This window comes from Pelmatolapia mariae, linkage group LG3_W (assembly GCF_036321145.2).
Source record: "Pelmatolapia mariae isolate MD_Pm_ZW linkage group LG3_W, Pm_UMD_F_2, whole genome shotgun sequence".
In the NCBI taxonomy this organism is placed as follows: domain Eukaryota; kingdom Metazoa; phylum Chordata; class Actinopteri; order Cichliformes; family Cichlidae; genus Pelmatolapia; species Pelmatolapia mariae.
The window spans coordinates 94,329,989-94,340,223 of record NC_086229.1 but is presented as its reverse complement, the minus strand read 5'-3'; the positions used below and the strand labels follow the sequence as shown (position 1 = coordinate 94,340,223).

General features: G+C 39.1%; 1 protein-coding gene and 1 long non-coding RNA gene across 4 annotated transcripts in view; one reads left to right on the top strand and one right to left on the bottom strand.

Annotated features, from left to right (window-relative positions):
• Positions 1 to 3,734: 3,734 nt before the first annotated feature.
• Positions 3,735 to 5,648, bottom strand: LOC134625057 (uncharacterized). The gene is made up of 4 exons (XR_010093682.1): positions 5,543 to 5,648; positions 4,669 to 4,717; positions 4,438 to 4,500; positions 3,735 to 4,037 (listed from the first exon to the last, which is right to left on the bottom strand). It is a non-coding gene; the product is annotated as an uncharacterized LOC134625057 (long non-coding RNA).
• An 813-nt stretch (positions 5,649 to 6,461) lies between these two features.
• Positions 6,462 to 10,235, top strand: part of LOC134625043 (trafficking protein particle complex subunit 14-like) — a 36,740-nt gene continuing 32,966 nt past the window's right edge. For all 3 annotated transcript variants that reach the window (XM_063470378.1, XM_063470379.1, XM_063470377.1), the window contains exon 1: positions 6,462 to 6,738. The gene's annotated coding sequence lies outside the window, so the exon portion shown is untranslated. The remainder of the gene's footprint in view (positions 6,739 to 10,235) is intronic.

Sequence of the window (10,235 nt, the reverse complement as noted above, 5' to 3'; positions counted from 1 at the left end):
TGTGGATTTCTGGGAACCACGTTTAAAGCAAGCACAAGACTTCTTTCTTAAAGTGTGTCTTCCTGAACCTGTTGGGAAATACTTCTCCAAACAACGTGCTGCTCTAAATAGCCTGTAATGTTTCATTTTGTGGTTCAAGATTGATGCCAGCTGTGTGTTGCCATGTAAATAGTTTGGATTTCATTTTTATGTACTTGCTAAGTACATGTGAACAGATCAAGAATAAAAAACAAACAAACAAATATAGTATTCTTTTCTGTTTTATTGAAACTACTTCACACAAAGTACAATTATTTACAATGAACCACACATGCAACACAACAGCTTTATGAATACTCAACAAGAGCAAGTTTCATTTAGCGCTGGTTTGACAACCACACTGGGGCACATATTAACCAAAACACAGCAAACCTTAACAATCTTATCAAGCAGTGTTGTGTTTATTTCTGCTCTGCCCTGTTCATTGCACACACAATACTTCGTCTGCCCTTTAGCTTCCGTGATGCTGTCTGTCCGATCGCCACTGTCCACATTTGCAGCTGGTACGTCAACCTACACTTGTCCAACACAACTGCTGTCCACTGCCTCCATGACATGGTGATTTTGTTGTTGGTCTTCTGTCAGATCTTCATCGATCACTTCTGCACGGGGCACACCTTCAGACTCTGCAGCTGCATAACAAAAGCCTGTAAGATAAAATTAGTGCATACACATAAGGTAAATGTACACCAATATTCCAATGACAGGTGTGTGATTCATCTGGAAGTTATGTGTGGATTAGTGTACAATGAGAGCAATTTAGTATGTTTTTAGAGGCCCATGTGCAGTGTTGGTGCCCAGTCTGGATTTGTTACATCCATTTCATATGCTGCTTTGCCTGCAATAATGCTAAATCATAAGCTACTCAGTCGACATGATGACATGACGTGGTTCTGTAGCATCACACATTAGCATGTTTTATCTCATTATCTATGACCTCAGCGCATTGAAAATAACACTAAAAGCCTTTTTTGAGTGATATGAATTAGTTTAGAACTCACCGGAAAGAAAATGCGGAGAGCAAACCAACAAAAAGCTGGGGATTGCACAGAACTCGATATCCGCTCGTCTCACCGCTGCAATGCAAGCCTGACGTCTTTGTTTAGTAATATCGGATATGGCATCCCTCACGTTGCCTCCAGGATGGAAAACGATGAAAGGAGAGCCCATTATCCAGCTTCTTGCCTTCACGATCGTGTGATCTAACGTTGCAACTGACAACACATCACGTACGAACCATAGCTGAAGCTGTATCCTAGTGATGGCCCGCGTGAAGCTGACGCTCCGGAGCGTGTGTCGAAAAAAACAACACACTGGTTCAGAAGCACTGTGTCGAGGCTTGCTTCGTTTGGCACAAGTCAGACGTGACCAGTGACGTCCGAAGCTTCATTACGCACGTAACTGCTTCGGTACCTGATTCAAATGGAACGAAGTGAATCATTCACGGGATTTGTGGAGTGTGTTAATGGTGACAGATAGCGAAGAGGTGATCATTCCACTATATATATATATAGTGGAATATATATATAGAGAGAATATATATATATATATATATATATATATATATATATATATATATATATATATATATATATCCAGGTGTCCAGTGGTTAATTGCTAAGTACCTGGAGGCAGGACCTCACAGCAGAGGCATGTGCCATAATGTTTTGTATGTTATTATATGTATTTTGCATCTATTTTATTTACCAACATCAAGAAGTGACAGGCAAAGTAATACCACACCATGCATGTTTACATAAGAACGGTTTATTGATTTAAATCTATCCATTAGACTAATGATGGCCCGCTTGAAGCTGGCGCTCCGGTGTGTACCCAAAAAACAACACACTGCAGAAGCACTGTGTCGTTTGGCCAGAGTCACGTGATCAGTGATGTCCGAACCTTCATTTAGAGCAAAAGTGATTCAGTGGTTTATAAGGAAGTGAATCATTCGCGGGATTTTGAGTTGATTTTGCTCAATTTATTTTATCTGCAGAAGTGAAAAACTTGAAATGTCCAAAATCATCTTTTCATAATGTAAATATCATTACAGCATATGACTTTAGAAACACTTCCATGTGAATTAAAGCTAATAAAAACTAAAAAAATGTATTTCACATTATACGTAAATTACATTGCTACACATTTTAGAAAATCATTTTGTTTATTGTTTTTAGGTGATAGTCTGCAGGACCCATAAGACCGCATACCTGCATATCTACCAACTTGCAGTGTAGTTTCTGCACTCCAGCCTCTTCTGTTCCATGCGAGAGGATTTTCTCTTGGGCAGGAGAAATTATTTCTAAGAAAAGAAACAAACTCGGCCAGCGCACAGTAAAACTAATCCTCTTTTTAAATGAAAATAACAAAAGGGCTACCTTACATAGATCATGTTTTTACTTTGCAAGTTTCATGGTTAGGGGTGGGTTTTGATGATCGCTTTTCTGATTACAATCCATTCTAAATTGAATAAAGTGATATTGATTAATTAAAATCCTGAGTCGATTTGTAAATTAAACGTTATTTTGCCCGAAACGCCAGCATCTCAGGTTAAACCTCACAAAATTTCGTCAAACACCAAACAGCTAAAACATACAAACGTAAACACAGAGCGCGGACCCGACACGTCAGAATCAAATTTTGATGTGTCGGCGGGTTCGCGCTGTGTTTATCTTTTTTTTCGCTGGCTTCTGCAGCTGCAGGTTTCATAACTCTCCGTTTACATCTCTAATTAAGTCTCACAAGTGTCAGCTTTCTTTTAATAGATACAAAAATATGGATATATACTGATAAAAGATCAGAATTGTAATATTTCTGACTGTCTGAGGCAAAACTTTCCAGATTCCAATCAAATTGAATCGGATCCTGTATCGAATCAAAATGATTCTACACATCAGTGACGATACCCAGCCGTACTCAGCCCCCTACGCATTTTCCCTTTCCAGTTCACAATCAATCCTACCCCTAGGTCAAAAATATGTATGGAACAATTGGCCTAATCTAATATTTTGTACACTGTAAAATCTAATTAGTTCCCAGAACTCAAAAAAATTATGGAAACTCGTTGCCTCAAAAAAATTGAGTAAAGCTTAGCTCAAAATGACTAAATTAGGACAACTTATTTATTTTGAGTACTCTGTACAAGCTCATTTGTTCCCAGAACTCAAAAAAATTGGATCAAGTTTACGTAAGATGACCAAGTTAGGACAACTTACTCATTTTGAGTACACTGTACAGCCTTGTTAGTTCCCAGAACTCAAAAAAATTATGGAAACTCGTTGCCTCAAAAAAACTAAGTAAAGCTTACTTAAGATGACTGTTAGGACAACTTATACATTGCAAGTCTGCAGTATTAAGAATAACTTGATATTTCTGACTGTACAATACTAATTGTTTACCTACTGACAAACATTTCAAGTTCAACTAAATGAAAAAACAATTTGTGGTAACCTGAATATGATTAAAAATAATTAACAACAATTTTTGTAATGATGTTAAAATGAGCCCAACTTTATTTTCAAACACAACAAAATACAACAGCCAACATACTGTTCTGCTGAACAACAAACAATTATATTGCCATCACTGTTATAATCTTACAATGAAACAAAGTCTCAGATGTAATTATTCTGAAAATAAGTTTAGGTCTACCACAAGTTTGTTTTGTACTTACATTACTTATATAATCAAAATAAAATATTTGTTGTTCTGTCACAAGTGCAGTCTCTGATTTAAACAACACATTTGTTTTTCATTCCAACACAGGAGCTGGAATGTTGTATTATTTTAAGGATGGCTTGTTTCCAGTCCAGGCATTACTGCCTGAATGACTGTCATGGATCGAGGTGATCCAAATGTAGGTGCAGAAGAAAGTCTTTAACTTCCCTTAAGTACAGTGGCAGTGGATGTGGGTTGGAGATGCAATGAGCTTGAACCTGCAGGCGACCATCTTCACTGACCACACCATCTGTGACGGAGGACTCATCTCTCCTGGTGTCCTGCAAGCAAACAACCATATTTTTTGGAACATGAACTTAATTGCTTTCTTAAAACATTTTTTTCTGCATTTGGTATAAAACAGACTCCAATTTAGACAATCTCAGGCTCCCTCCCCACCAGAGAGCTGACATTCAATGTCCCAAATTGTCAGTCTGGATAGCCCTGACCACCACGCAACACACAATAATGTCATGAAAGCATCATTTTAAAAAGGGCTATGCAAACATGGCCAATAACTTTCATTCTAATGATGTGCAACATGATTTTGGGCTCAAAACAGATTTTGCTGTTAGAAAACTTGCAGACTTCACTATATACAGTGTAGACCCTCTAAACTAAGTTTGGGGGATGTGATCTTTCAAGAAATGCAGACCAAACTGTTGTTGTTTGTTTACTTACACAGCATGTCTTGTAGAATTAACTGGAGTCACAGCAACAGCATAGTGCAGTCATATCTCAAGTCTAATAACAGAAGACAGGAAAAGATCAGTAAAAAAACAACTTCCCCAAACCAAAGCACAAACAAAACAATAAGTAAAACAGGCTGATCTAAAGTATGATTAAAGTTCAACCTGATTAATATAAATGTCACTGACAGTTGCTAATATATTGGAAAACCAAAATACTTACCACTGAGTTGATGTCTTTCTGTCCAACAACAGGAGTGCTGGTCCCGAGCCTCAAAGACAGTAAGAAGCAAGCAGAGGGAGAAAAAAACAAAACATTGATTTGATCCTTAATGGCTGTGCAATCATTGTAACATAGAGTTTGCTTATGTTGTTAAATAAAGGCTAGATTTGACATTAACAGATGCCACAGATGTTCTAAAGCAGCCACAAAGCATGAAAAAAAGACGTCTCCGAAAACGTCGGAGCATTTTTGGAAATATGTGATGTCTTGATAAATCGAGCAGATATTTGAAATTTACACAGCTACATTCTCGCCTGAAAATATCTTAAAAGTTTATTTTGTGACCCAGAAAAAGTAATACGTTTTTCAGCGGCACTCCTCCGCCATTGCCGCGCTTAAGTGCGCACAGGCTCCGACAACCGTGGCCGACAAATGCGATCCTCCTTTTCCCCAGACTACCCTTTCTGGGTCACAAAATAACCTTTAAAGATATTTTCAGGCGAGAATGTAGCTGTGTAATGCTCAAATATCTACTTAATTTATCAAAATATCACATATTTGGAAAAGTGCTTCCACGTTTTCGGAGAGCTCTGTTATCCACCCCCCACACCTATCCCACCCCTAACGGCTGCACCTCCCAAAGAATTTTGTCTGGGCTCTCATCTCACTTATTTATTTCAAACGATCAACAGAAAATTTCACCGACATAGTTTTATGTAAGGTTTTTAAGGCTGTGGTGTTAATTTTTAAGTAACATGAGCCCAGCGGCAGCAGCAACGCTAGGCTAACACTAACTAGCTAGCAAGATTTTAAACCTGGTGCTAAACTAAGAGAAGCCACAAATCAGTTTGAATAAGAGTAAACATTTACTCACCAAGTCAGTGTATCAGGTAAAGATCCACAGCAATGACAACAATAATATCTCCAGGTTTGCTCAACATATTCCATAACAAATGCACCGTGAACATGCGGACTGATCCAAGAGGGAGGAGGACGGTAGTCACGTGGCATTTTCAAAACACCTCTTTCATCCTTCCGCACTGAGAAGCAAAACGTCCAGCTTACTTAGTTTTTCTAAGTTAGGACAACTCAAATTAATTGAGTTTATCAGCGTTTTTGCATAAAAAGTACTGGTAACTTATTTAAATTGGTTTCTAATAACAAATTGATAAAAATTGAGTTCAGACTATTTAATATTTTTAATTAAACACAATATTACATTTTACAGTGTATGAACATACCTGTCCAGCTGTCCAGTGATTAAATGCGCAAGTAGATGGAGGCAGGACTTCACAGCAGGAGCATACTCCATAATGTGCTGTACATTATCATATGTATATTATATATATTGCTCACTTATTGTATTTACCAACATCAAGGAGTCATAAGCAAAGAAAGGCCACACCATGGTGCATGCTTACATAAGGAAAGTTTATTGATCAAGATGTATTAAGCAAATGAGCATTACAAATTTTTCAGCCCCCCAATCGAGGAAAAAAAAAATTACATGTTCAAAGCAACGCAACGGTGGCCCAATATCAGAGAACTCCACTCTTTGGAGTGAGCAGTGATAATTAAGCAGTGCGTTTTATTTTGCAGATTCAAGCTGCTCTTCATAATTTTCGCCACCAGATGTCACCGGAGAGGACTGTGTTGAAAAGCTTCGAGTAATGAACCATCCAAAGTCCTATAGGCCCTAATTTTGAAATAACACCCCACGTGATTTCGTTATGCAGCTGAGTCACGTGACCGCACAGCAACAAATCACAGCAGAGCCCGGGGAAGGGGGCGGAGTAAGGTGTGTGTGTGTGAGTGTGTGTGCAGTAGATGAGGCGAGCATAGAGAGAGCTGCTTTTCATAAAACGGGACTAATGTAGTAAACCTACAGGAACATATACCACTACCAACGTTTGGATCGATATCTGCATCGATCTGCACACCCTTGTCTCCTGGATCGTAGCTGAGATCAGCGTGAACCACGTGGGTCTCTGCTCCCTGATCTGTATCCTGTGTTTGGAAAGACTTCAGCTTCATCACGGAGTTTCTCTCGGTTTGTGGGCTCGTGTAAAGGTAAGCACCGCTTGCAACATTATAATCTGGCGGTTGCTAACTGCGGTCAAGTGTCACAGTCAAGCCAGCCTCACCGCAAATGCTGTTGCGCTATACTTAGGCATATTACGGTACGGGTGCCGACAGGTTTGCAAGCACGAAAGTCTTCTCCATGGTGTCTTAGAAAAATGCATTTTCTAGTGTTTATTTTCTGTGTATTTTGTTTCATGCATTTAAAACAGGCCTGTTTAAAAGCAGGGCAACATTGAATCATAAAGTGTGTCATAGGTCATTGGATTGCTCGCAAAACAGGAAGTGTGAAGAACAGCATGCTTTTGCAGAGTTGCAGAGAATATTGCCTAAGAGAACAACAGGAAATGATCTTTGGGTCATAAAACTAGACATGTGGAGCTAGGTTGCAGGTGTCTTTGCAGCTATACAAATAACAGTACTCTAGAATTAAAATAGAGAAGTGACAGTTGTGGAAGAGAGTGCATTTTTCACAATTTCAATTCTCAAACCACTCCGATACTCGAAATAATACACACACACACACATATATATATAGGTATATGTGTGCATATATGTGTGTGAAATGATAACATATTTAAAAAGCACTGTCCTCTCACTAATGGTGGGCGGTTCAATCCAAATATCGATAGTATCGATCCCAAGTCGGCATTGGTATCAGATCGATACTAGCCTGGTGAGATCAGTTCGGTTCGATACTTTGGTGTCACGGTTCAATATTTTTTCGATACAAAAAAATGTTCATGCTTTTGTTCAATATTTTTTGTCATTTATTAAAATTATGAATATATATTTTAACTCAAAAGTACAGTTTTTAAATGTGATGTTGCTGAAACAACAAAGTAATAAAAAAATGATCGAGAAATCCCTCATCTTTGGAAAAGAGAGTCTATTACAGAGAAATGGCTCTTTCCAAAATAAAAGCTGTACTATACGCTTCTTCTGGGGTATACTCTCAGCAGCATATTAAACATATCAGGTTCCCTTAAGGAGAATCATGTGCTAACGGCTGTCTAAATGAGTCGGGTAAAGTTTGTAGCATGCATGCTTGTTGTTTTTGTCTGCTTCCGGATGATGTCGGAGTAAATGTGCAGTCATATTTGTTGTGTTCCCACTAGTGCTGTCACCGTTAATCTGAAATGACGTTAACGCCACAACACGGCAAATCTCCATTAATGAGCTACCACAGATCACCCCCGTGTGGTGCTGGACTGTGTCAACACATTAACGAGCTTAAATGAGCATTGCGTGGCACATCCGACATACTGTTTTACTTTTGTCTATGACGCGCTTACCTTCAGGGTCATACTTCACATCAAGACCAAAATAGTTCCAAAGGCCAGATCTGAATGCGGGTGGGGGAGGTTCAATTTGCCATGTTGCAACGAGCTTAGCTTCTGTCTTGCTAGCTTGCGCTGCGCTCGACAGTGCAGCCTAGGCGGAGTAGTCGAACGCAGATCCACTGAGCTCTCAACGCAGACAGCATCGTCAGAAGAAAAGTTGATAAAATAAATTAAAAATTTTGTATTGTTCGATACACATGCGGACCGAACCGAAAGCACTGTATCGAACGGTTCAATATCGATACGAGTATCGTTGCACCCCTAATATTTAGTATTAATTTTCTCTAAAAACTGTAAATTTATTTTGGCTGTGCGTCACAGGGTAAAGAGTGGGGATGGCCCAGAGTCAGAAACCAGTGAAATATCTGTCACCTCCTATAGTTTTCCTTGAGCTCAAAGATGTGAATATTAAGAGTACGGTTATTTGTATAAAGTTTAGGATTTATTTTCTCAGAAACTGTTCAGTAATCTTGGCTGTGGGTGAAAGGGTAAGGAGTGGGGGTCACCCAGAGTCAGAATCCAGTGAAATATCCCTCTCACCTCTTATAGTTGCCCTTTATTCTAAGCTCAAAGATGAGAGCATTAAAAGTATAGTAATGTAAATTGGGTATAGTTTGGTATTTTCTCTGGAGCTGTTTTCATGGTTATTTATCCCGAATATTGTCTCAGTATGTCTGATACAAAAAAGAAAGTGGAAACTTTCAGGAGAGAGTTTTGGAATGATTGTAAAACTGTGTAATCGTGCTTATGTACATCTGAATAATGACACAAACTAGTGTGTGGAGCTTCAAGTTGAATAAATAAATTACTTTTTTCATTACATCAATAACTAAACTCTAAATAGTAGTTATATTTAATATTATATTAATGTTTGTGTATAACACATTGGCAGCTTAACACAGGAATGTACATGGAAACAAATAGGGAGGGAGTTGTGATGTGAATGTGCTTGTGACTTTATAACAGTGCCTATGACACTAGGGAGAAGTTTTCATTTTTTTTATTGAAAAATAGCAGCTTTTCCACAGTGCTGGGATTAAGACGGTTCCACTTTTTTGAGAGGATTTCCCCTGCTTTTGAAAATACCTTTTCACAGGGCACAGGTGAAGCAGCGGTTGCAAGAAAAACCGAATGAAAGTAACTAAATACAATAAAACGGTAAAACATGGCCTGGGGCGCACTGACAGAGGAGAGGCTGCCAGACACTGGCGCCACCAGGCCCTCCTTCTGACCACCACCAGTAGGCAATGGGTGAAGTGTCTTGCCCAAGGACACAATGACCAAGACGTTCCAAGCTGGGGCTCGAACCAGCAACCTTCAGATTACAAGACGAACTGCCAACTCTTGAGCCACGATCGCCTCATAATAAATCAAAATGTGCTCATATACCTTGAGTCACAGGCTGAAAAGCTTCTGATGAAGAAGCTGCTAAAGATGAGGCTCCTAGCACTACAGAATGCAATGCAGTGTTAGAATCGATGAAATGGCAGGTGACAGCTAGGAAAGCCTCTGTGTTAATGGAGGTCCACATATCAGATGTCAAACTAACTGCAGAAGTCTTTGCCACAGTCAGTTTTTCTGTTTGTTTGGACTCTTTGTATCTTTGGACCACCATAGCTTTCAAATCCTAAACAAAAGAAAGTGCAGCTCTTAATATGGAAATATGGGCAAAATGGAAACATGCTTCATATTTTAAAATACACACCTGCCTTGTGGGGAAAACATAGTTGGTGTTCAAAGCTTTAACACGCTTTCTAAACTCACTGTCCTCCACAATAGTGAAGGGCTGGGAATCTTCTATCACCATGTTGACCAAGGCCTCATCCACATCATTCTTCTCCCCTGATAAAACAAACAGAACATTAAGAAATTACATATATCAGTAAATACAGCCCAAATAGGAATGAATGACATAGGGGAATATAAATGTATCACATGACCAGTGTTGGGACTAACGTGTTATTAGGTAACATGTTACAGTAACTATGTCATTATTGTGGTAACGAGCACGGAACTAGTTATTATGACAATCAGGAACGCGTTACTCGTTACTGGGATTTAGATAGGGTCGTTATTCTTTACTTCGTGTGGTGGCCATCGCGGAGCTTCCACAGATTCAGTAACATTAGCAAGTGGTGGAGGCCA